The sequence below is a fragment of the Garra rufa genome, chromosome 14 (assembly GCF_049309525.1).
Source record: "Garra rufa chromosome 14, GarRuf1.0, whole genome shotgun sequence".
Taxonomy (NCBI): Eukaryota; Metazoa; Chordata; class Actinopteri; order Cypriniformes; family Cyprinidae; genus Garra; species Garra rufa.
Window position 1 is genome coordinate 39,286,377 of NC_133374.1, and position 23,500 is coordinate 39,309,876.

The 23,500-nt window shown below is 46.9% G+C and overlaps 22 non-coding genes across 22 annotated transcripts; all 22 read right to left on the minus strand.

The window, feature by feature from the left end:
* Positions 1–486: 486 nt before the first annotated feature.
* On the minus strand, positions 487–593 carry LOC141286036 (U6 spliceosomal RNA). The gene has a single exon (XR_012339159.1). It is a non-coding gene; the product is annotated as a U6 spliceosomal RNA (small nuclear RNA).
* A 651-nt stretch (positions 594–1,244) lies between these two features.
* LOC141286037 (U6 spliceosomal RNA) lies at positions 1,245–1,351 on the minus strand. Its single transcript, XR_012339160.1, has one exon. It is a non-coding gene; the product is annotated as a U6 spliceosomal RNA (small nuclear RNA).
* A 648-nt stretch (positions 1,352–1,999) lies between these two features.
* Positions 2,000–2,106, minus strand: LOC141285531 (U6 spliceosomal RNA). The gene has a single exon (XR_012338660.1). It is a non-coding gene; the product is annotated as a U6 spliceosomal RNA (small nuclear RNA).
* Positions 2,107–2,754: 648 nt separating this feature from the next.
* On the minus strand, positions 2,755–2,861 carry LOC141286038 (U6 spliceosomal RNA). The gene has a single exon (XR_012339162.1). It is a non-coding gene; the product is annotated as a U6 spliceosomal RNA (small nuclear RNA).
* Positions 2,862–3,509: 648 nt separating this feature from the next.
* LOC141285532 (U6 spliceosomal RNA) lies at positions 3,510–3,616 on the minus strand. The gene has a single exon (XR_012338661.1). It is a non-coding gene; the product is annotated as a U6 spliceosomal RNA (small nuclear RNA).
* A 648-nt stretch (positions 3,617–4,264) lies between these two features.
* LOC141286039 (U6 spliceosomal RNA) lies at positions 4,265–4,371 on the minus strand. Its single transcript, XR_012339163.1, has one exon. It is a non-coding gene; the product is annotated as a U6 spliceosomal RNA (small nuclear RNA).
* A 648-nt stretch (positions 4,372–5,019) lies between these two features.
* Positions 5,020–5,126, minus strand: LOC141286091 (U6 spliceosomal RNA). The gene has a single exon (XR_012339214.1). It is a non-coding gene; the product is annotated as a U6 spliceosomal RNA (small nuclear RNA).
* A 648-nt stretch (positions 5,127–5,774) lies between these two features.
* Positions 5,775–5,881, minus strand: LOC141286041 (U6 spliceosomal RNA). The gene has a single exon (XR_012339165.1). It is a non-coding gene; the product is annotated as a U6 spliceosomal RNA (small nuclear RNA).
* Positions 5,882–6,529: 648 nt separating this feature from the next.
* On the minus strand, positions 6,530–6,636 carry LOC141286042 (U6 spliceosomal RNA). Its single transcript, XR_012339166.1, has one exon. It is a non-coding gene; the product is annotated as a U6 spliceosomal RNA (small nuclear RNA).
* A 648-nt stretch (positions 6,637–7,284) lies between these two features.
* LOC141286043 (U6 spliceosomal RNA) lies at positions 7,285–7,391 on the minus strand. Its single transcript, XR_012339167.1, has one exon. It is a non-coding gene; the product is annotated as a U6 spliceosomal RNA (small nuclear RNA).
* Positions 7,392–8,039: 648 nt separating this feature from the next.
* On the minus strand, positions 8,040–8,146 carry LOC141286045 (U6 spliceosomal RNA). The gene has a single exon (XR_012339168.1). It is a non-coding gene; the product is annotated as a U6 spliceosomal RNA (small nuclear RNA).
* Positions 8,147–8,794: 648 nt separating this feature from the next.
* On the minus strand, positions 8,795–8,901 carry LOC141286046 (U6 spliceosomal RNA). The gene has a single exon (XR_012339169.1). It is a non-coding gene; the product is annotated as a U6 spliceosomal RNA (small nuclear RNA).
* A 648-nt stretch (positions 8,902–9,549) lies between these two features.
* LOC141286079 (U6 spliceosomal RNA) lies at positions 9,550–9,656 on the minus strand. The gene has a single exon (XR_012339202.1). It is a non-coding gene; the product is annotated as a U6 spliceosomal RNA (small nuclear RNA).
* Positions 9,657–10,304: 648 nt separating this feature from the next.
* On the minus strand, positions 10,305–10,411 carry LOC141286047 (U6 spliceosomal RNA). The gene has a single exon (XR_012339170.1). It is a non-coding gene; the product is annotated as a U6 spliceosomal RNA (small nuclear RNA).
* Positions 10,412–11,059: 648 nt separating this feature from the next.
* Positions 11,060–11,166, minus strand: LOC141286048 (U6 spliceosomal RNA). Its single transcript, XR_012339171.1, has one exon. It is a non-coding gene; the product is annotated as a U6 spliceosomal RNA (small nuclear RNA).
* A 648-nt stretch (positions 11,167–11,814) lies between these two features.
* LOC141286049 (U6 spliceosomal RNA) lies at positions 11,815–11,921 on the minus strand. Its single transcript, XR_012339173.1, has one exon. It is a non-coding gene; the product is annotated as a U6 spliceosomal RNA (small nuclear RNA).
* A 648-nt stretch (positions 11,922–12,569) lies between these two features.
* On the minus strand, positions 12,570–12,676 carry LOC141286050 (U6 spliceosomal RNA). The gene has a single exon (XR_012339174.1). It is a non-coding gene; the product is annotated as a U6 spliceosomal RNA (small nuclear RNA).
* A 648-nt stretch (positions 12,677–13,324) lies between these two features.
* Positions 13,325–13,431, minus strand: LOC141286057 (U6 spliceosomal RNA). Its single transcript, XR_012339180.1, has one exon. It is a non-coding gene; the product is annotated as a U6 spliceosomal RNA (small nuclear RNA).
* Positions 13,432–14,079: 648 nt separating this feature from the next.
* On the minus strand, positions 14,080–14,186 carry LOC141286051 (U6 spliceosomal RNA). The gene has a single exon (XR_012339175.1). It is a non-coding gene; the product is annotated as a U6 spliceosomal RNA (small nuclear RNA).
* A 648-nt stretch (positions 14,187–14,834) lies between these two features.
* LOC141286053 (U6 spliceosomal RNA) lies at positions 14,835–14,941 on the minus strand. The gene has a single exon (XR_012339177.1). It is a non-coding gene; the product is annotated as a U6 spliceosomal RNA (small nuclear RNA).
* A 648-nt stretch (positions 14,942–15,589) lies between these two features.
* LOC141285533 (U6 spliceosomal RNA) lies at positions 15,590–15,696 on the minus strand. The gene has a single exon (XR_012338662.1). It is a non-coding gene; the product is annotated as a U6 spliceosomal RNA (small nuclear RNA).
* Positions 15,697–16,426: 730 nt separating this feature from the next.
* On the minus strand, positions 16,427–16,533 carry LOC141285516 (U6 spliceosomal RNA). The gene has a single exon (XR_012338644.1). It is a non-coding gene; the product is annotated as a U6 spliceosomal RNA (small nuclear RNA).
* Between the last annotated feature and the right edge of the window lie 6,967 nt (positions 16,534–23,500).

Below are 23,500 nucleotides of genomic sequence, written 5' to 3' on the forward strand. Positions count from 1 at the left end.
TGACACAATGCATCCTATTATTTTAGCAGAAGAACTTTCAAAAAAATGCAATGCCAGTCACGGGCTGGCCTTACGGCTTTTGGATTTTTCGACCGGCGGGCAGCAAAGGGTCAGGATAAGCGGACTCTGACCGGGCGCACGCCATGCATCTCTTGGCATCTCCACAAGGTGGCGTACTGTCACCGATTCTCTTCTTAATTTCTATAAGGGAGCGTTGAAGTGCTCAGGCTAATTGCATTGTGGTTATAAGCGCAGAAGACACACTTCTCCTCGCCCTGCTCTCAAGCTCGGAGTATGACGACAGCCATGTGCTTTGTGAGTTTGTCGCGTGGTGTGATGGAGCTGGGCCGCAATGAAATATCTCTAAAACGCTTTGAGATGGTGAGGGTGTGTGGCGATTTAGAACAAAAACGCTCCCACGCTGAAACCTGCGTATACTTACCACACGAGGGCCCACCGAGCAGAGGAGCGCAAATGTCGCAAGCCAAAAATATGGAGCGCTTCACGGATTTGCGTGTCATCCTTTCGCAGGGGCCATGCTAATCTTCTCTGTATCGATCCAATTTTAGTATATGTGCCGCCGTGGCGAGCACAAGACTGCTGGCCCGCTCGAGGTATCTGTACCCCTCGGGTCCCTGCGAGCTCTCGCCAAGGTCGGTAGGGCCCAGCGAGCCAAAGCTGCAGTCAGTTAAGGAAACGAACGGCACTTGGATCATTCTACCGAGGGGAGCTGTCTGTTGATTTGTCTTGACCATCTGACACAATGCATCCTATTATTTTAGCAGAAGAACTTTCAAAAAAATGCAATGCCAGTCACGGGCTGGCCTTACGGCTTTTGGATTTTTCGACCGGCGGGCAGCAAAAAGGGTCAGGATAAGCGGACTCTGACCGGGCGCACGCCATGCATCTCTTGGCATCTCCACAAGGTGGCGTACTGTCACCGATTCTCTTCTTAATTTCTATAAGGGAGCGTTGAATTGCTCAGGCTAATTGCATTGTGGTTATAAGCGCAGAAGACACACTTCTCCTCGCCCTGCTCTCAAGCTCGGAGTATGACGACAGCCATGTGCTTCGTGAGTTTGTCGCGTGGTGTGATGGAGCTGGGCCGCAATGAAATATCTCTAAAACGCTTTGAGATGGTGAGGGTGTGTGGCGATTTAGAACAAAAACGCTCCCACGCTGAAACCTGCGTATACTTACCACACGAGGGCCCACCGAGCAGAGGAGTGCAAATGTCGCAAGCCAAAAATATGGAGCGCTTCACGGATTTGCGTGTCATCCTTTCGCAGGGGCCATGCTAATCTTCTCTGTATCGATCCAATTTTAGTATATGTGCCGCCGTGGCGAGCACAAGACTGCTGGCCCGCTCGAGGTATCTGTACCCCTCGGGTCCCTGCGAGCTCTCGCCAAGGTGGTAGGGCCCAGCGAGCCAAAGCTGCAGTCAGTTAAGGAAACGAACGGCACTTGGATCATTCTGCCGAGGGGAGCTGTCTGTTGATTTGTCTTGACCATCTGACACAATGCATCCTATTATTTTAGCAGAAGAACTTTCAAAAAAATGCAATGCCAGTCACGGGCTTGCCTTACGGCTTTTGGATTTTTTGACCGGCGGGCAGCAAAGGGTCAGGATAAGCGGACTCTGACCAGGCGCACGCCATGCATCTCTTGGCATCTCCACAAGGTGGCGTACTGTCACCGATTCTCTTCTTAATTTCTATAAGGGAGCGTTGAAGTGCTCAGGCTAATTGCGTTGTGGTTATAAGCGCAGAAGACACACTTCTCCTCGCCCTGCTCTCAAGCTCGGAGTATGACGACAGCCATGTGCTTCGTGAGTTTGTCGCGTGGTGTGATGGAGCTGGGCCGCAATGAAATATCTCTAAAACGCTTTGAGATGGTGAGGGTGTGTGGCGATTTAGAACAAAAACGCTCCCACGCTGAAACCTCCGTATACTTACCACACGAGGGCCCACCGAGCAGAGGAGCGCAAATGTCGCAAGCCAAAAATATGGAGCGCTTCACGGATTTGCGTGTCATCCTTTCGCAGGGGCCATGTTAATCTTCTCTGTATCGATCCAATTTTAGTATATGTGCCGCCGTGGCGAGCACAAGACAGCTGGCCCGCTCGAGGTATCTGTACCCGTCGGGTCCCTGCGAGCTCTCGCCAAGGTGGTAGGGCCCAGCGAGCCAAAGCTGCAGTCAGTTAAGGAAACGAACGGCACTTGGATCATTCTACCGAGGGGAGCTGTCTGTTGATTTGTCTTGACCATCTGACACAATGCATCCTATTATTTTAGCAGAAGAACTTTCAAAAAAATGCAATGCCAGTCACGGGCTGGCCTTACGGCTTTTGGATTTTTCGACCGGCGGGCAGCAAAGGGTCAGGATAAGCGGACTCTGACCGGGCGCACGCCATGCATCTCTTGGCATCTCCACAAGGTGGCGTACTGTCACCGATTCTCTTTTTAATTTCTATAAGGGAGCGTTGAAGTGCTCAGGCTAATTGCATTGTGGTTATAAGCGCAGAAGACACACTTCTCCTCGCCCTGCTCTCAAGCTCGGAGTATGACGACAGCCATGTGCTTCGTGAGTTTGTCGCGTGGTGTGATGGAGCTGGGCCGCAATGAAATATCTCTAAAACGCTTTGAGATGGTGAGGGTGTGTGGCGATTTAGAACAAAAACGCTCCCACGCTGAAACCTGCATATACTTACCACACGAGGGCCCACCGAGCAGAGGAGCGCAAATGTCGCAAGCCAAAAATATGGAGCGCTTCACGGATTTGCGTGTCATCCTTTCGCAGGGGCCATGCTAATCTTCTCTGTATCGATCCAATTTTAGTATATGTGCCGCCGTGGCGAGCACAAGACTGCTGGCCCGCTCGAGGTATCTGTACCCCTCGGGTCCCTGCGAGCTCTCGCCAAGGTGGTAGGGCCCAGCGAGCCAAAGCTGCAGTCAGTTAAGGAAACGAACGGCACTTGGATCATTCTACCGAGGGGAGCTGTCTGTTGATTTGTCTTGACCATCTGACACAATGCATCCTATTATTTTAGCAGAAGAACTTTCAAAAAAATGCAATGCCAGTCACGGGCTGGCCTTACGGCTTTTGGATTTTTCGACCGGCGGGCAGCAAAGGGTCAGGATAAGCGGACTCTGACCGGGCGCACGCCATGCATCTCTTGGCATCTCCACAAGGTGGCGTACTGTCACCGATTCTCTTCTTAATTTCTATAAGGGAGCGTTGAAGTGCTCAGGCTAATTGCATTGTGGTTATAAGCGCAGAAGACACACTTCTCCTCGCCCTGCTCTCAAGCTCGGAGTATGACGACAGCCATGTGCTTCGTGAGTTTGTCGCGTGGTGTGATGGAGCTGGGCCGCAATGAAATATCTCTAAAACGCTTTGAGATGGTGAGGGTGTGTGGCGATTTAGAACAAAAACGCTCCCACGCTGAAACCTGCGTATACTTACCACACGAGGGCCCACCGAGCAGAGGAGCGCAAATGTCGCAAGCCAAAAATATGGAGCGCTTCACGGATTTGCGTGTCATCCTTTCGCAGGGGCCATGTTAATCTTCTCTGTATCGATCCAATTTTAGTATATGTGCCGCCGTGGCGAGCACAAGACTGCTGGCCCGCTCGAGGTATCTGTACCCCTCGGGTCCCTGCGAGCTCTCGCCAAGGTGGTAGGGCCCAGCGAGCCAAAGCTGCAGTCAGTTAAGGAAACGAACGGCACTTGGATCATTCTACCGAGGGGAGCTGTCTGTTGATTTGTCTTGACCATCTGACACAATGCATCCTATTATTTTAGCAGAAGAACTTTCAAAAAAATGCAATGCCAGTCACGGGCTGGCCTTACGGCTTTTGGATTTTTCGACCGGCGGGCAGCAAAGGGTCAGGATAAGCGGACTCTGACCGGGCGCACGCCATGCATCTCTTGGCATCTCCACAAGGTGGCGTACTGTCACCGATTCTCTTCTTAATTTCTATAAGGGAGCGTTGAAGTGCTCAGGCTAATTGCATTGTGGTTATAAGCGCAGAAGACACACTTCTCCTCGCCCTGCTCTCAAGCTCGGAGTATGACGACAGCCATGTGCTTCGTGAGTTTGTCGCGTGGTGTGATGGAGCTGGGCCGCAATGAAATATCTCTAAAACGCTTTGAGATGGTGAGGGTGTGTGGCGATTTAGAACAAAAACGCTCCCACGCTGAAACCTGCGTATACTTACCACACGAGGGCCCACCGAGCAGAGGAGCGCAAATGTCGCAAGCCAAAAATATGGAGCGCTTCACGGATTTGCGTGTCATCCTTTCGCAGGGGCCATGCTAATCTTCTCTGTATCGATCCAATTTTAGTATATGTGCCGCCGTGGCGAGCACAAGACTGCTGGCCCGCTCGAGGTATCTGTACCCCTCGGGTCCCTGCGAGCTCTCGCCAAGGTGGTAGGGCCCAGCGAGCCAAAGCTGCAGTCAGTTAAGGAAACGAACGGCACTTGGATCATTCTACCGAGGGGAGCTGTCTGTTGATTTGTCTTGACCATCTGACACAATGCATCCTATTATTTTAGCAGAAGAACTTTCAAACAAATGCAATGCCAGTCACGGGCTGGCCTTACGGCTTTTGGACTTTTCGACCGGCGGGCAGCAAAGGGTCAGGATAAGCGGACTCTGACCGGGCGCACGCCATGCATCTCTTGGCATCTCCACAAGGTGGCGTACTGTCACCGATTCTCTTCTTAATTTCTATAAGGGAGCGTTGAAGTGCTCAGGCTAATTGCATTGTGGTTATAAGCGCAGAAGACACACTTCTCCTCGCCCTGCTCTCAAGCTCGGAGTATGACGACAGCCATGTGCTTCGTGAGTTTGTCGCGTGGTGTGATGGAGCTGGGCCGCAATGAAATATCTCTAAAACGCTTTGAGATGGTGAGGGTGTGTGGCGATTTAGAACAAAAACGCTCCCACGCTGAAACCTGCGTATACTTACCACACGAGGGCCCACCGAGCAGAGGAGCGCAAATGTCGCAAGCCAAAAATATGGAGCGCTTCACGGATTTGCGTGTCATCCTTTCGCAGGGGCCATGCTAATCTTCTCTGTATCAATCCAATTTTAGTATATGTGCCGCCGTGGCGAGCACAAGACTGCTGGCCCGCTCGAGGTATCTGTACCCCTCGGGTCCCTGCGAGCTCTCGCCAAGGTGGTAGGGCCCAGCGAGTCAAAGCTGCAGTCAGTTAAGGAAACGAACGGCACTTGGATCATTCTACCGAGGGGAGCTGTCTGTTGATTTGTCTTGACCATCTGACACAATGCATCCTATTATTTTAGCAGAAGAACTTTCAAAAAAATGCAATGCCAGTCACGGGCTGGCCTTACGGCTTTTGGATTTTTCGACCGGCGGGCAGCAAAGGGTCAGGATAAGCGGACTCTGACCGGGCGCACGCCATGCATCTCTTGGCATCTCCACAAGGTGGCGTACTGTCACCGATTCTCTTCTTAATTTCTATAAGGGAGCGTTGAAGTGCTCAGGCTAATTGCATTGTGGTTATAAGCGCAGAAGACACACTTCTCCTCGCCCTGCTCTCAAGCTCGGAGTATGACGACAGCCATGTGCTTCGTGAGTTTGTCGCGTGGTGTGATGGAGCTGGGCCGCAATGAAATATCTCTAAAACGCTTTGAGATGGTGAGGGTGTGTGGCGATTTAGAACAAAAACGCTCCCACGCTGAAACCTGCGTATACTTACCACACGAGGGCCCACCGAGCAGAGGAGCGCAAATGTCGCAAGCCAAAAATATGGAGCGCTTCACGGATTTGCGTGTCATCCTTTCGCAGGGGCCATGCTAATCTTCTCTGTATCGATCCAATTTTAGTATATGTGCCGCCGTGGCGAGCACAAGACTGCTGGCCCGCTCGAGGTATCTGTACCCCTCGGGTCCCTGCGAGCTCTCGCCAAGGTGGTAGGGCCCAGCGAGCCAAAGCTGCAGTCAGTTAAGGAAACGAACGGCACTTGGATCATCCTACCGAGGGGAGCTGTCTGTTGATTTGTCTTGACCATCTGACACAATGCATCCTATTATTTTAGCAGAAGAACTTTCAAACAAATGCAGTGCCAGTCACGGGCTGGCCTTACGGCTTTTGGACTTTTCGACCGGCGGGCAGCAAAGGGTCAGGATAAGCGGACTCTGACCGGGCGCACGCCATGCATCTCTTGGCATCTCCACAAGGTGGCGTACTGTCACCGATTCTCTTCTTAATTTCTATGAGGGAGCGTTGAAGTGCTCAGGCTAATTGCATTGTGGTTATAAGCGCAGAAGACACACTTCTCCTCGCCCTGCTCTCAAGCTCGGAGTATGACGACAGCCATGTGCTTCGTGAGTTTGTCGCGTGGTGTGATGGAGCTGGGCCGCAATGAAATATCTCTAAAACGCTTTGAGATGGTGAGGGTGTGTGGCGATTTAGAACAAAAACGCTCCCACGCTGAAACCTGCGTATACTTACCACACGAGGGCCCACCAAGCAGAGGAGCGCAATTGTCGCAAGCCAAAAATATGGAGCGCTTCACGGATTTGCGTGTCATCCTTTCGCAGGGGCCATGCTAATCTTCTCTGTATCGATCCAATTTTAGTATATGTGCCGCCGTGGCGAGCACAAGACTGCTGGCCCGCTCGAGGTATCTGTACCCCTCGGGTCCCTGCGAGCTCTCGCCAAGGTGGTAGGGCCCAGCGAGCCAAAGCTGCAGTCAGTTAAGGAAACGAACGGCACTTGGATCATTCTACCGAGGGGAGCTGTCTGTTGATTTGTCTTGACCATCTGACACAATGCATCTTATTATTTTAGCAGAAGAACTTTCAAACAAATGCAATGCCAGTCACGGGCTGGCCTTACGGCTTTTGGACTTTTTGACCGGCGGGCAGCAAAGGATCAGGATAAGCGGACTCTGACCGGGCGCACGCCATGCATCTCTTGGCATCTCCACAAGGTGGCGTACTGTCACCGATTCTCTTCTTAATTTCTATAAGGGAGCGTTGAAGTGCTCAGGCTAATTGCATTGTGGTTATAAGCGCAAAAGACACACTTCTCCTCGCCCTGCTCTCAAGCTCGGAGTATGACGACAGCCATGTGCTTCGTGAGTTTGTCGCGTGGTGTGATGGAGCTGGGCCGCAATGAAATATCTCTAAAACGCTTTGAGATGGTGAGGGTGTGTGGCGATTTAGAACAAAAACGCTCCCACGCTGAAACCTGCGTATACTTACCACACGAGGGCCCACCAAGCAGAGGAGCGCAATTGTCGCAAGCCAAAAATATGGAGCGCTTCACGGATTTGCGTGTCATCCTTTCGCAGGGGCCATGCTAATCTTCTCTGTATCGATCCAATTTTAGTATATGTGCCGCCGTGGCGAGCACAAGACTGCTGGCCCGCTCGAGGTATCTGTACCCCTCGGGTCCCTGCGAGCTCTCGCCAAGGTGGTAGGGCCCAGCGAGCCAAAGCTGCAGTCAGTTAAGGAAACGAACGGCACTTGGATCATTCTACCGAGGGGAGCTGTCTGTTGATTTGTCTTGACCATCTGACACAATGCATCTTATTATTTTAGCAGAAGAACTTTCAAACAAATGCAATGCCAGTCACGGGCTGGCCTTACGGCTTTTGGACTTTTTGACCGGCGGGCAGCAAAGGATCAGGATAAGCGGACTCTGACCGGGCGCACGCCATGCATCTCTTGGCATCTCCACAAGGTGGCGTACTGTCACCGATTCTCTTCTTAATTTCTATAAGGGAGCGTTGAAGTGCTCAGGCTAATTGCATTGTGGTTATAAGCGCAAAAGACACACTTCTCCTCGCCCTGCTCTCAAGCTTGGAGTATGACGACAGCCATGTGCTTCGTGAGTTTGTCGCGTGGTGTGATGGAGCTGGGCCGCAATGAAATATCTCTAAAACGCTTTGAGATGGTGAGGGTGTCTGGCGATTTAGAACAAAAACGCTCCCACGCTGAAACCTGCGTATACTCACCACACGAGGGCCCACCGAGCAGAGGAGCGCAAATGTCGCAAGCCAAAAATATGGAGCGCTTCACGGATTTGCGTGTCATCCTTTCGCAGGGGCCATGCTAATCTTCTCTGTATCGATCCAATTTTAGTATATGTGCCGCCGTGGCGAGCACAAGACTGCTGGTCCGCTCGAGGTATCTGTACCCCTCGGGTTCCTGCGAGCTCTCGCCAAGGTGGTAGGGCCCAGCGAGCCAAGGCTGCAGTCAGTTGAGGAAACGAACGGCACTTGGATCATTCTACCGAGGGGAGCTGTCTGTTGATTTGTCTTGACCATCTGACACAATGCATCCTATTATTTTAGCAGAAGAACTTTCAAACAAATGCAGTGCCAGTCACGGGCTGGCCTTACGGCTTTTGGACTTTTCGACCGGCGGGCAGCAAAGGGTCAGGATAAGCGGACTCTGACCGGGCGCACGCCATGCATCTCTTGGCATCTCCACAAGGTGGCGTACTGTCACCGATTCTCTTCTTAATTTCTATGAGGGAGCGTTGAAGTGCTCAGGCTAATTGCATTGTGGTTATAAGCGCAGAAGACACACTTCTCCTCGCCCTGCTCTCAAGCTCGGAGTATGACGACAGCCATGTGCTTCGTGAGTTTGTCGCGTGGTGTGATGGAGCTGGGCCGCAATGAAATATCTCTAAAACGCTTTGAGATGGTGAGGGTGTGTGGCGATTTAGAACAAAAACGCTCCCACGCTGAAACCTGCGTATACTTACCACACGAGGGCCCACCGAGCAGAGGAGCGCAATTGTCGCAAGCCAAAAATATGGAGCGCTTCACGGATTTGCGTGTCATCCTTTCGCAGGGGCCATGCTAATCTTCTCTGTATCGATCCAATTTTAGTATATGTGCCGCCGTGGCGAGCACAAGACTGCTGGCCCGCTCGAGGTATCTGTACCCCTCGGGTCCCTGCGAGCTCTCGCCAAGGTGGTAGGGCCCAGCGAGCCAAAGCTGCAGTCAGTTAAGGAAACGAACGGCACTTGGATCATTCTACCGAGGGGAGCTGTCTGTTGATTTGTCTTGACCATCTGACACAATGCATCCTATTATTTTAGCAGAAGAACTTTCAAACAAATGCAATGCCAGTCACGGGCTGGCCTTACGGCTTTTGGACTTTTCGACCGGCGGGCAGCAAAGGGTCAGGATAAGCGGACTCTGACCGGGCGCACGCCATGCATCTCTTGGCATCTCCACAAGGTGGCGTACTGTCACCGATTCTCTTCTTAATTTCTATAAGGGAGCGTTGAAGTGCTCAGGCTAATTGCATTGTGGTTATAAGCGCAGAAGACACACTTCTCCTCGCCCTGCTCTCAAGCTCGGAGTATGACGACAGCCGTGTGCTTCGTGAGTTTGTCGCGTGGTGTGATGGAGCTGGGCCGCAATGAAATATCTCTAAAACGCTTTGAGATGGTGAGGGTGTCTGGCGATTTAGAACAAAAACACTCCCACGCTGAAACCTGCGTATACTCACCACACGAGGGCCCACCGAGCAGAGGAGCGCAAATGTCGCAAGCCAAAAATATGGAGCGCTTCACGGATTTGCGTGTCATCCTTTCGCAGGGGCCATGCTAATCTTCTCTGTATTGATCCAATTTTAGTATATGTGCCGCCGTGGCGAGCACATGACTGCTGGTCCGCTCGAGGTATCTGTACCCCTCGGGTCCCTGCGAGCTCTCGCCAAGGTGGTAGGGCCCAGCGAGCCAAAGCTGCAGTCAGTTAAGGAAACGAACGGCACTTGGATCATTCTACCGAGGGGAGCTGTCTGTTGATTTGTCTTGACCATCTGACACAATGCATCCTATTATTTTAGCAGAAGAACTTTCAAACAAATGCAATGCCAGTCACGGGCTGGCCTTACGGCTTTTGGACTTTTTGACCGGCGGGCAGCAAAGGATCAGGATAAGCGGACTCTGACCGGGCGCACGCCATGCATCTCTTGGCATCTCCACAAGGTGGCGTACTGTCACCGATTCTCTTCTTAATTTCTATAAGGGAGCGTTGAAGTGCTCAGGCTAATTGCATTGTGGTTATAAGCGCAGAAGACACACTTCTCCTCGCCCTGCTCTCAAGCTCGGAGTATGACGACAGCCATGTGATTCGTGAGTTTGTCGCGTGGTGTGATGGAGCTGGGCCGCAATGAAATATCTCTAAAACGCTTTGAGATGGTGAGGGTGTGTGGCGATTTAGAACAAAAACGCTCCCACGCTGAAACCTGCGTATACTTACCACACGAGGGCCCACCGAGCAGAGGAGCGCAAATGTCGCAAGCCAAAAATATGGAGCGCTTCACGGATTTGCGTGTCATCCTTTCGCAGGGGCCATGCTAATCTTCTCTGTATCGATCCAATTTTAGTATATGTGCCGCCGTGGCGAGCACAAGACTGCTGGCCCGCTCGAGGTATCTGTACCCCTCGGGTCCCTGCGAGCTCTCGCCAAGGTGGTAGGGCCCAGCGAGCCAAAGCTGCAGTCAGTTAAGGAAACGAACGGCACTTGGATCATTCTACCGAGGGGAGCTGTCTGTTGATTTGTCTTGACCATCTGACACAATGCATCCTATTATTTTAGCAGAAGAACTTTCAAACAAATGCAGTGCCAGTCACGGGCTGGCCTTACGGCTTTTGGACTTTTCGACCGGCGGGCAGCAAAGGGTCAGGATAAGCGGACTCTGACCGGGCGCACGCCATGCATCTCTTGGCATCTCCACAAGGTGGCGTACTGTCACCGATTCTCTTCTTAATTTCTATGAGGGAGCGTTGAAGTGCTCAGGCTAATTGCATTGTGGTTATAAGCGCAGAAGACACACTTCTCCTCGCCCTGCTCTCAAGCTCGGAGTATGACGACAGCCATGTGCTTCGTGAGTTTGTCGCGTGGTGTGATGGAGCTGGGCCGCAATGAAATATCTCTAAAACGCTTTGAGATGGTGAGGGTGTGTGGCGATTTAGAACAAAAACGCTCCCACGCTGAAACCTGCGTATACTTACCACACGAGGGCCCACCAAGCAGAGGAGCGCAATTGTCGCAAGCCAAAAATATGGAGCGCTTCACGGATTTGCGTGTCATCCTTTCGCAGGGGCCATGCTAATCTTCTCTGTATCGATCCAATTTTAGTATATGTGCCGCCGTGGCGAGCACAAGACTGCTGGCCCGCTCGAGGTATCTGTACCCCTCGGGTCCCTGCGAGCTCTCGCCAAGGTGGTAGGGCCCAGCGAGCCAAAGCTGCAGTCAGTTAAGGAAACGAACGGCACTTGGATCATTCTACCGAGGGGAGCTGTCTGTTGATTTGTCTTGACCATCTGACACAATGCATCTTATTATTTTAGCAGAAGAACTTTCAAACAAATGCAATGCCAGTCACGGGCTGGCCTTACGGCTTTTGGACTTTTTGACCGGCGGGCAGCAAAGGATCAGGATAAGCGGACTCTGACCGGGCGCACGCCATGCATCTCTTGGCATCTCCACAAGGTGGCCTACTGTCACCGATTCTCTTCTTAATTTCTATAAGGGAGCGTTGAAGTGCTCAGGCTAATTGCATTGTGGTTATAAGCGCAGAAGACACACTTCTCCTCGCCCTGCTCTCAAGCTCGGAGTATGACGACAGCCGTGTGCTTCGTGAGTTTGTCGCGTGGTGTGATGGAGCTGGGCCGCAATGAAATATCTCTAAAACGCTTTGAGATGGTGAGGGTGTCTGGCGATTTAGAACAAAAACACTCCCACGCTGAAACCTGCGTATACTCACCACACGAGGGCCCACCGAGCAGAGGAGCGCAAATGTCGCAAGCCAAAAATATGGAGCGCTTCACGGATTTGCGTGTCATCCTTTCGCAGGGGCCATGCTAATCTTCTCTGTATCGATCCAATTTTAGTATATGTGCCGCCGTGGCGAGCACATGACTGCTGGTCCGCTCGAGGTATCTGTACCCCTCGGGTCCCTGCGAGCTCTCGCCAAGGTGGTAGGGCCCAGCGAGCCAAAGCTGCAGTCAGTTAAGGAAACGAACGGCACTTGGATCATTCTACCGAGGGGAGCTGTCTGTTGATTTGTCTTGACCATCTGACACAATGCATCCTATTATTTTAGCAGAAGAACTTTCAAACAAATGCAATGCCAGTCACGGGCTGGCCTTACGGCTTTTGGACTTTTTGACCGGCGGGCAGCAAAGGATCAGGATAAGCGGACTCTGACCGGGCGCACGCCATGCATCTCTTGGCATCTCCACAAGGTGGCGTACTGTCACCGATTCTCTTCTTAATTTCTATAAGGGAGCGTTGAAGTGCTCAGGCTAATTGCATTGTGGTTATAAGCGCAGAAGACACACTTCTCCTCGCCCTGCTCTCAAGCTCGGAGTATGACGACAGCCATGTGATTCGTGAGTTTGTCGCGTGGTGTGATGGAGCTGGGCCGCAATGAAATATCTCTAAAACGCTTTGAGATGGTGAGGGTGTCTGGCGATTTAGAACAAAAACGCTCCCACGCTGAAACCTGCGTATACTCACCACACGAGGGCCCACCGAGCAGAGGAGCGTAAATGTCGCAAGCCAAAAATATGGAGCGCTTCACGGATTTGCGTGTCATCCTTTCGCAGGGGCCATGCTAATCTTCTCTGTATCGATCCAATTTTAGTATATGTGCCGCCGTGGCGAGCACAAGACTGCTGGTCCGCTCGAGGTATCTGTACCCCTCGGGTTCCTGCGAGCTCTCGCCAAGGTGGTAGGGCCCAGCGAGCCAAAGCTGCAGTCAGTTAAGGAAACGAACGGCACTTGGATCATTCTACCGAGGGGAGCTGTCTGTTGATTTGTCTTGACCATCTGACACAATGCATCCTATTATTTTAGCAAAAGAACTTTCAAACAAATGCAATGCCAGTCACGGGCTGGCCTTACGGCTTTTGGACTTTTTGACCGGCGGGCAGCAAAGGATCAGGATAAGCGGACTCTGACCGGGCGCACGCCATGCATCTCTTGGCATCTCCACAAGGTGGCGTACTGTCACCGATTCTCTTCTTAATTTCTATAAGGGAGCGTTGAAGTGCTCAGGCTAATTGCATTGTGGTTATAAGCGCAGAAGACACACTTCTCCTCGCCCTGCTCTCAAGCTCGGAGTATGACGACAGCCATGTGATTCGTGAGTTTGTCGCGTGGTGTGATGGAGCTGGGCCGCAATGAAATATCTCTAAAACGCTTTGAGATGGTGAGGGTGTCTGGCGATTTAGAACAAAAACGCTCCCACGCTGAAACCTGCGTATACTCACCACACGAGGGCCCACCGAGCAGAGGAGCGTAAATGTCGCAAGCCAAAAATATGGAGCGCTTCACGGATTTGCGTGTCATCCTTTCGCAGGGGCCATGCTAATCTTCTCTGTATCGATCCAATTTTAGTATATGTGCCGCCGTGGCAAGCACAAGACTGCTGGTCCGCTCGAGGTATCTGTACCCCTCGGGTTCCTGCGAGCTCTCGCCAAGGTGGTAGGGCCCAGCGAGCCAAGGCTGCAGTCAGTTAAGGAAACGAACGGCACTTGGATCATTCTACCGAGGGGAGCTGTCTGTTGATTTGTCTTGACCATCTGACACAATGCATCCTATTATTTTAGCAGAAGAACTTTCAAACAAATGCAATGCCAGTCACGGGCTGGCCTTACGGCTTTTGGACTTTTCGACCGGCGGGCAGCAAAGGGTCAGGATAAGCGGACTCTGACCGGGTGCACGCCATGCATCTCTTGGCATCTCCACAAGGTGGCGTACTGTCACCGATTCTCTTCTTAATTTTTATAAGGGAGCGTTGAAGTGCTCAGGCTAAGTGCCATGTGTTTATAAGCGCAGAAGACACACTTCTCCTCGCCCTGCTCTCAAGCTCGGAGTATGACGATAGCCATGTGCTTCGTGAGTTTGTCGCGTGGTGTGATGGAGCTGGGCCGCAATGAAATATCTCTAAAACGCTTTGAGATGGTGAGGGTGTCTGGCGATTTAGAACAAAAACGCTCCCACGCTGAAACCTGCGTATACTTACCACACGAGGGCCCACCGAGCAGAGGAGCGCAAATGTCGCAAGCCAAAAATATGGAGCGCTTCACGGATTTGCGTGTCATCCTTTCGCAGGGGCCATGCTAATCTTCTCTGTATCGATCCAATTTTAGTATATGTGCCGCCGTGGCGAGCACAAGACTGCTGGCCCGCTCGAGGTATCTGTACCCCTCGGGTCCCTGCGAGCTCTCGCCAAGGTGGTAGGGCCCAGCGAGCCAAAGCTGCAGTCAGTTAAGGAAACGAACGGCACTTGGATCATTCTACCGAGGGGAGCTGTCTGTTGATTTGTCTTGACCATCTGACACAATGCATCTTATTATTTTAGCAGAAGAACTTTCAAACAAATGCAATGCCAGTCACGGGCTGGCCTTACGGCTTTTGGACTTTTTGACCGGCGGGCAGCAAAGGATCAGGATAAGCGGACTCTGACCGGGCGCACGCCATGCATCTCTTGGCATCTCCACAAGGTGGCGTACTGTCACCGATTCTCTTCTTAATTTCTATAAGGGAGCGTTGAAGTGCTCAGGCTAATTGCATTGTGGTTATAAGCGCAGAAGACACACTTCTCCTCGCCCTGCTCTCAAGCTTGGAGTATGACGACAGCCATGTGCTTCGTGAGTTTGTCGCGTGGTGTGATGGAGCTGGGCCGCAATGAAATATCTCTAAAACGCTTTGAGATGGTGAGGGTGTCTGGCGATTTAGAACAAAAACGCTCCCACGCTGAAACCTGCGTATACTCACCACACGAGGGCCCACCGAGCAGAGGAGCGCAAATGTCGCAAGCCAAAAATATGGAGCGCTTCACGGATTTGCGTGTCATCCTTTCGCAGGGGCCATGCTAATCTTCTCTGTATCGATCCAATTTTAGTATATGTGCCGCCGTGGCGAGCACAAGACTGCTGGTCCGCTCGAGGTATCTGTACCCCTCGGGTCCCTGCGAGCTCTCGCCAAGGTGGTAGGGCCCAGCGAGCCAAAGCTGCAGTCAGTTAAGGAAACGAACGGCACTTGGATCATTCTACCGAGGGGAGCTGTCTGTTGATTTGTCTTGACCATCTGACACAATGCATCCTATTATTTTAGCAGAAGAACTTTCAAACAAATGCAATGCCAGTCACGGGCTGGCCTTACGGCTTTTGGACTTTTTGACCGGCGGGCAGCAAAGGATCAGGATAAGCGGACTCTGACCGGGCGCACGCCATGCATCTCTTGGCATCTCCACAAGGTGGCGTACTGTCACCGATTCTCTTCTTAATTTCTATAAGGGAGCGTTGAAGTGCTCAGGCTAATTGCATTGTGGTTATAAGCGCAGAAGACACACTTCTCCTCGCCCTGCTCTCAAGCTCGGAGTATGACGACAGCCATGTGATTCGTGAGTTTGTCGCGTGGTGTGATGGAGCTGGGCCGCAATGAAATATCTCTAAAACGCTTTGAGATGGTGAGGGTGTCTGGCGATTTAGAACAAAAACGCTCCCACGCTGAAACCTGCGTATACTCACCACACGAGGGCCCACCGAGCAGAGGAGCGTAAATGTCGCAAGCCAAAAATATGGAGCGCTTCACGGATTTGCGTGTCGTCCTTTCGCAGGGGCCATGCTAATCTTCTCTGTATCTATCCAATTTTAGTATATGTGCCGCCGTGGCGAGCACAAGATTGCTGTCCGCTCGAGATATCTGTACCCCTCGGGTCCCCGCGATCCAATTTTAGTATATGTGCCGCCGTGGCGAGCACAAGTCTGCTGGTCCGCTCGAGGTATCTTTACCCCTCGGGTCCCTGCGAGCTCTCGCCAAGGTGGTAGGGCCCAGCGAGCCAAAGCTGCAGTCAGTTAAGGAAACGAACGGCACTTGAACCATTCTACCGAGGGGAGCTGTCTGTTGATTTGTCTTGACCATCTGACACAATGCATCCTATTATTTTAGCAGAAGAACTTTCAAACAAATGCAATGCCAGTCACGGGCTGGCCTTACGGCTTTTGGACTTTTCGACCGGCGGGCAGCAAAGGGTCAGGATAAGCGGACTCTGACCGGACGCACGCCATGCATCTCTTGGCATCTTCACAAGGTGGCGTACTGTCACCGATTCTCTTCTTAATTTCTACAAGGGAGCGTTGAAGTGCTCAGGCTAATTGCCATGCGGTTATAAGCGCAGAAGACACACTTCTCCTCGCCCTGCTCTCAAGCTCGGAGTATGACGACAGCCATGTGCTTCGTGAGTTTGTCGCGTGGTGTGATGGAGCGGGTCCGCAATGAAATATCTCTAAAACGCTTTGAGATGGTGAGGGTGTCTCGCGATTTAGTACAAAAATGCTCCCACGCTGAAACCTGTGTATACTCACCACACGAGGGCCCACTGAGCAGAGGAGTGCAAATGTAGCAAGCCAAAAATATGGAGCACTTCATGGATTTGCATGTCATCCTTTCGCAGGGGCCATGCTAATCTTCTCTGTATCGATCCAATTATAGTATATGTGCCGCCGTGGCGAGCACAAGACTGCTGGCCCGCTCGAGGTATCTGTACCCCTCGGGTCCCTGCGAGCTCTCGCCAAGGTGGTAGGGCCCAGCGAGCCAAAGCTGCAGTCAGTTAAGGAAACGAAGGGCACTTAGATCGTTCTACCGAGGGGAGCTGTCTATTGATTTGTCTTGACCATCTGACACAATGCATCCTATTATTTTAGCAGAAGAACTTTCAAACAAATGCAATGCCAGTCACGGGCTTTTGGACATTTTGACCGGCGGGCAGCAAAGGGTCAGGATAAGCGGACTCTGACCGGGCGCACGCCATGCATCTCTTGGCATCTCCACAAGGTGGCGTCCTGTCACCGATTCTCTTCTTACTTTCTACAAGGGAGCGCTGATCTTATTTGGCGATTTGTCCTGAGAGCATTATTTTCTTTTCTGGTAATGTTTTCAGCGGTAAGTTTTATTTTAGTTCCCAGAATATTCTCCTAAAAGAGAGGATACCATACTATAAAAATATTATAAAATTACATTGTTAAAACATTATACTCTAACATTCTAATAAATGTTTCCATTGGACATTGGATGTGGACTCTAATGTTGCTTAGATGTCAAAATGTGGTTGAAAGTAAAAACCCAACCTTGGTTTGATAAAGCTCTAAGTTAATAAAATAACTCCAAAAACAGCATTACCAGCTTTACTTTTTATAAACCAGATTGACTTTATTTCTGTCATATATTTACAAAAGGTTAATGCATGAATCGAACAGTAAGCACATCATCAGAGACCTTTTGATTTCTGTCTGTCCCTGACTTATGAAGTTGTACTGAAGTGACCTAACAAACTACACTTCTTGTTCTGAGCAAGCAGTAGACACACTGTTAGACCTTACCAGGCATTGTTACAGTAATATATTGGCAACACTGTTGCCAGAAATTCACTTTTAATTGTGCAGTTATTTACTGTAGTCTAGTTACAAAGATACAATGGACTAAATTGAAACCCATGTTAACTAATTTGATTTATGACTTACTATAGCCAATGGTCATTCAAGTTTATAAACTAATATTTTTAACTTGAACATACTAATGCTTCGCACATATTTCATTTGAGTCTTCTTAAAAATAAAATGCTTAAATCAAAAACAAATTAAACAACTAAAATTTAAACTTCTTGCACATGAAATTGGAGCTGTTTGAGAGATTGTCATCGCATTAGCAATTACACAATTTAACTATCTTAAAACAAAACAACGTGAAATATATTAGCAGTATTTCTTGGGCTTCGCCTGGACTGAAGCACAGGCTCTACTTTTCAGCACAATGGTAACCTTACAAAACAGACAAAATGAAACTCTTGAAATCCCAACAGAACATTCAACACTAGCAGATCTCTCTTATATTATTGTGCAAAACACATAGAATAACACTTAATTTCAGCTTTTACCATTGTTTTATTGAGATCAAATAACTTCTTTTCCACTGTTAGGTTTTACAGTGAGTTGCTGTTTTTACTTGAATTTTTACTTGAATTTACATTGAACTACTGGCAACAAACTTTGTTTGCCATGAAACTAATTAACAGTTTATTGATGTTAAAATAAATTTTGTGGCTGAGTCTTTTTATCTTACACGATTAACCCATTCAAACCCAGAGGAAAATCCTGAAGGGTCCACACTAAACAGAGAAAAAGTAACACTTTCAGGGTGAGTGTAAGTAATTGCTGAGTATTGGTGATGAACACCTGCTGTCAACAAGCCAAATCACTAAAGTAAAGAGGAACAAGAACAGAACCATGAGGAACAAGAACTACAAATGATTGCCAGCCATTACACATTACACTTATTACTAACCAGTTTGACTTTATTTCTGTCATACATCTTACTGAGAATTAACAGAGGTTCAGATGTTTGTTTTATTGAAAATGTTTGGTCTGAATTACCATTTTGGTGGCCAGTGTTTGTTTGCTTCAGTAGGGTTTCTGACTTTTTTTCTAAATAATGTTTCTTTGGTTGTTCTGACAAACAATTGCTGTTAACAGCATATTTATTATAGTAAGCACAGAATACATAAATGATCAGTGAATGCTGGTTGTATGTTGATGAGCTAACAACACAGGTAAGTAAAGAACATGAGTGATAGCATGTGATATTCAACTTGGAGCTGTTCCTGTCCTCGGACTCTGTGGCAACACTATCAACGCCTAAACAGAGCCTGCGTTGGTCAAGTCGTAGCTCTCAGAAGACTCCCAGTTCACCAGTTGTAATTACAAGTTCTACGAAGACGTAAACGCGTTTTACAAGTTGGAATCTTGTTATTACTGGAATTCCGATATGGCGTGGACGCACCTTAAGACCATGCAGCTGCATAATTTATTCATGCTGAAGTGCATGCTGGAAGTTTCATTTTATCCCAGCATGCATTGTGGCATGAACCTTTTGTCACCATTGTTGAGATTCTTGTGCTGATGGTTTGAGTGTCTAAAATGCACAGGAGTTCAAAATGTTTCAATATATAGAAAAAAAGTGTCATGCTGCGTTAATGAATGTGATAAAAAAACACTCAAATAACTTAATATTAAACTAAATATTTAAAAATGTTAATTGGTAACATTGTTAAAACATTATCTTCTAACATTCTAATAAAGCGTCCCGTCACACTAGATTTGGTCTTTTGGTTGAAAGTGAAAACGCAAACTTCATTTGATGTCAAGCTCCACCAGATTTACTTTATTTCTGTCATACATTTAAACAAGTTTTTATTAAGATTAACAGAGGTTTGAATGTTGATGTCTGTTTGAAGTCACCATTATGGTGAGAAGCGTTTGCTTTAGTTGGGCTATTTGATTAAATGTTTTCTAGCTGCTGTAACTAAGTTTGTTGATGTCAATGATATCATCATGTAGTGAACTAATCAGCTGATTTTATTTACTGTTTAATATATACTATCAATTTCATATTTGTGACTGTAAGAAAGCATTGTATCAACAGAAGATCCAATGGTGTTTTAATCAGATCCATGTGTCAGCCTTTAATTTCTTAAATATATTCACAAATCACCTTAAACCACTGCATGTTTGGACACACACAGACAGGAAGAATCAGTGTATGAATCTCAACAATGGTGACATGCTTCATGCCGCAATGCATTCTGGGAGCCCTGGATAAGTTTTGTATGATGCACCCAGAATACAGTAGCTTTTTTTTTATCTTTGAAATGATCTGATTAAAAATCGGGTGAATCTTGGTCTGTAGAACCATTGCTTTGCTGTAGGAAAAGATGTGCAGTTGACACCACAGATTAGACTGAATGAAATCAGAGAACCAAATGATGATATCTGAGCCATCAGAAAGTAGCCAACACTATCTGATGACATTTTCTCTTGCTGATTTTACCTTAACTAACATAGTTACAGCAGCTAGATAAAAACATATAAAACTCAAGTCAAATAGCCCAACTAAAGCAAACACTTCAAACTCAAAAAATGTGAAATCTCTCAGATTTGTGAATTTCTGTGTCCATACTTCCACTAAACTCATTCTCTTTAAGTTGTCCTTTGCAGTCAGGTGCCTGTAAATGTACTGTGACATGACCCAACCCAAGAAATTAAATTGCAAGGTAACAGAAGACAAGTTTATAAAATTGTCTTCATTTCAGGTTCAAGTTTCAAGTTTATATTTCCATGAAAAATTCTAATTTCTTTGAAATACTGACTCTCCCTTTTTTTTCCTGATTTATGGGATAAATAGAAAACCTTGTCTGCCCAGGAACTTTTGAATGCCAAGCACTTCTGATACCATGTACTTGTCTTCAATAAACAATTTTTGTCTGTTAGTGACAGAGAAATCTGTTAGTGTTTGTTTGTTTATTTATTTATCAGTGAAAATGTTTGATTGTAATAATTTATGAAAAATATGTAGATCAAGTCTTATATGACATTTTACTTTAATTGTACGGTTTTTGTTTGGCACACTGTGCTGCTAGTCATTTGATTGTTTTATCATCTATCGTCTTATTGTATTAATTACAGATCATTTTTTGTCATTTTACATAAATTTGTATGCAATTTAAGAAAACAATATACAGTATTTTTCTGTATAAAAATGTGAATTACTGTAATTTATCATTAATGTCATAATTGTGTTTTGATTAGAATAATAAAAAAAAAACTGAAAAAAAAATCTCATTAATAGTTAATTTATGTAAAAATCTGAAAACCCTGCACTGATGTTAGTTTTCCTGCTCTGTATTTAAAATCTAAATCATACATTGGCAGGCTACAAGCCACCTAACTGCTTCCAGTTTAGCTGTAGTAAGCACACACACTAATGGGTTGTTGTCTCTCAACTTGATGAACTTAGTGCCATATAGCAAATCATGAACATTTTCACAAACAGCCCATCTGAGTTCTAGTCTTTTCACTTTGGACTATAAAGCAATACCAATTCCATTGAATTCCAGTCTGAAAACCCAGCACAGGTGCAGGTGTAAGTTTCTGAATGATAGTGTCAAACACAGCTTGACATACAAACATAAAACAGGGTTCCCAGTCAAAGATTTTAGACTCTGAACTACATGGAACACATAAGCACCACTTCACAGAGGTGGGACTTTCAAGTCACAAGCAAGTCTCCCAAGTCATTAAACCCAGGGCATCAAAGAGTTAAATTTAATGAGATTATTGACTAATTAAATGATGATTGAGCGTTAGTAATGAACACCTGCTTTTATGAGATAGGGCCGATTGCAGAACAGCAGAACCATACGTCACAGCAGTCACACGGCAGCAGCGCCACGGCAGCAGGCTCAGACGGTAGTGGGCGGAGTCTCCATCTGAGATAGAAAGTGGGTGAAAATAATGATCAATTTATAGACCTTTTTCCTGAGTAAACGATGAGCGCCGCCATTACGAATTCTAACGTCAGATTGAATGCTTTTCTGTTCCGGTCTCCATAGGAACCCATTCAAATAGCGTCCATCTGTTTTTAATGTAGCTAACTTCCGCTGCTTCGTGTCATCTACACACTCATTAAAGTGAGGCACTGACAAATGACGATCATTGCGACATTGCCAAATGATGGCGCTATGGAGCCATGTGCTTTTTTTAAAAACATTTTAATAGGTTTAACATTAGTTTATTAGCTCGGAATATACCCTAATTTGACTAGAAACAATGCAGACCGGAAATGCAAAGCATTCTTTCAGTTAAGAGTCGGACTCCGCGTTCAGGAAAAACCTATTTTTTACAGTCTATGGGAAAAACGTCTATATTTTTCCATATATTTTTAAACAGTATAAACTGAGTACAAAGCTCAAACAAAAAACAAAACAAAACTTGAGCAATAGAATGTTTTTATTTAGTTAAACTATATTTTTTACCTAATCATTTCAGTATTAACCAATTTTTCATTGTACATAATACCATGTACTATACACTATACCCATCACAAACTGGATTTTCCAAAAAAAATATTACAAAATCAAACAAAACATATAGCACAGAAGGCACACATTTAACAACAATAATAACCACACATTACTCACCTAACTAAATTAGTTTAAACCTAAAATAAATCAAAACTCTTTAAACATGCAATTAATCCAGAGGCATGATTTGTTCACACACTATATGTGAAATGTACAAAGGTGGAAATGTCCATTTTTATGTAAAATGTACAAAATGTACATTTTTAGGAAATGTCCATATCATCCTTAAATTCAAAGTGAAACATGAAGGGCTCTTTGGCCAGCAGACTCTCATCATTTGTTTCTGCCATTATAAAAGTTCATTATGTTGCTGCACATGAAATATAATGCGAATAACATTAAATAAATATATATTTTTATAAGGTTACACACTGATTATTTATAACTTAAACCCACTGATCTATATAATTACTAGTTCTCTATTATAGATCAGTGCTTAAACCCCATTTTTCTACCCATCCGTTGGTCGCGCATACACGCCATGTTTGTAGTTTTTTACACTTTTTATGCGTATTTGTAGTTCTAATCAAATCCTCGTTCAACACTCAATGTGTTGTGGGCAATATAATAGCCGTTAGAGTGCGCATTAATCCGTACTTCGAATTCTAAAGGTAAATTGTAGTAGACCGTCCGGAAATCTTTGGAATACTTTTTAGGACATACCAATTCTATTTTCGAATACTATTTAGGACGGATATTTTGTGGGACCTGATTGGGCTGCAGCAGGAGACTCCGCCCACTACCGTCTGAGCCTGCTGCCGTGGCGCTGCTGCCGTGTGACTGCTGTGACGTATGGTTCTGCTGTTCTGCAATCAGTCATTATTGGCTTTTATTGAGAATTACAGAGGATCAGATGTCGATGTTTTATTGGTTAAAATGAAGCCACCATCATGAAGATCAGTGTTGCATTTGGTTGGACTCTTGCAACACTGCATGTAACAATGCATGTAGTGTTGTGAAGCAGTAATATCACTACTTTGTGAAGATATGTTAGCTGTGTTTGTCTGATGAAATAGTCTAGAGCTAAATGGGAAACAATCTAAATGAGTAATATTATTTAATGTATATATTTACGGTATTTATAATTAACTCTTTAATACAGCATGTTTGTTTAGTTATATATAAATTTACATACTATGCAATGCATATAAAAGAAAATTAAGCCCCCAGTCTTCAGGCACACGCAAACATCAAGAACCAGCATATGAATCTCAATAATGGTCACAATCAACAAAACACTTCATGCTGCAATGCATGTTAGGTAACAACATTTCCTATTAAAAACTCCCATCATGCACTGCAGTAATTATTGTCACCACTGTTGAGGATCATATGACAAGTGTTCATGTCTAAAAGCCTGATCTGTCAAGTTTTTTTTTTTTAAACCATAATGGTGGCAGTTGTTCAGTAAAAATTTTTAAATAGCAGTTCAGTAATGGCTAAACATAGGTCAATAAACCAAAAACCACTTCATGATGTTCACTCGTCACGAGTTACAAACAAAAAAAG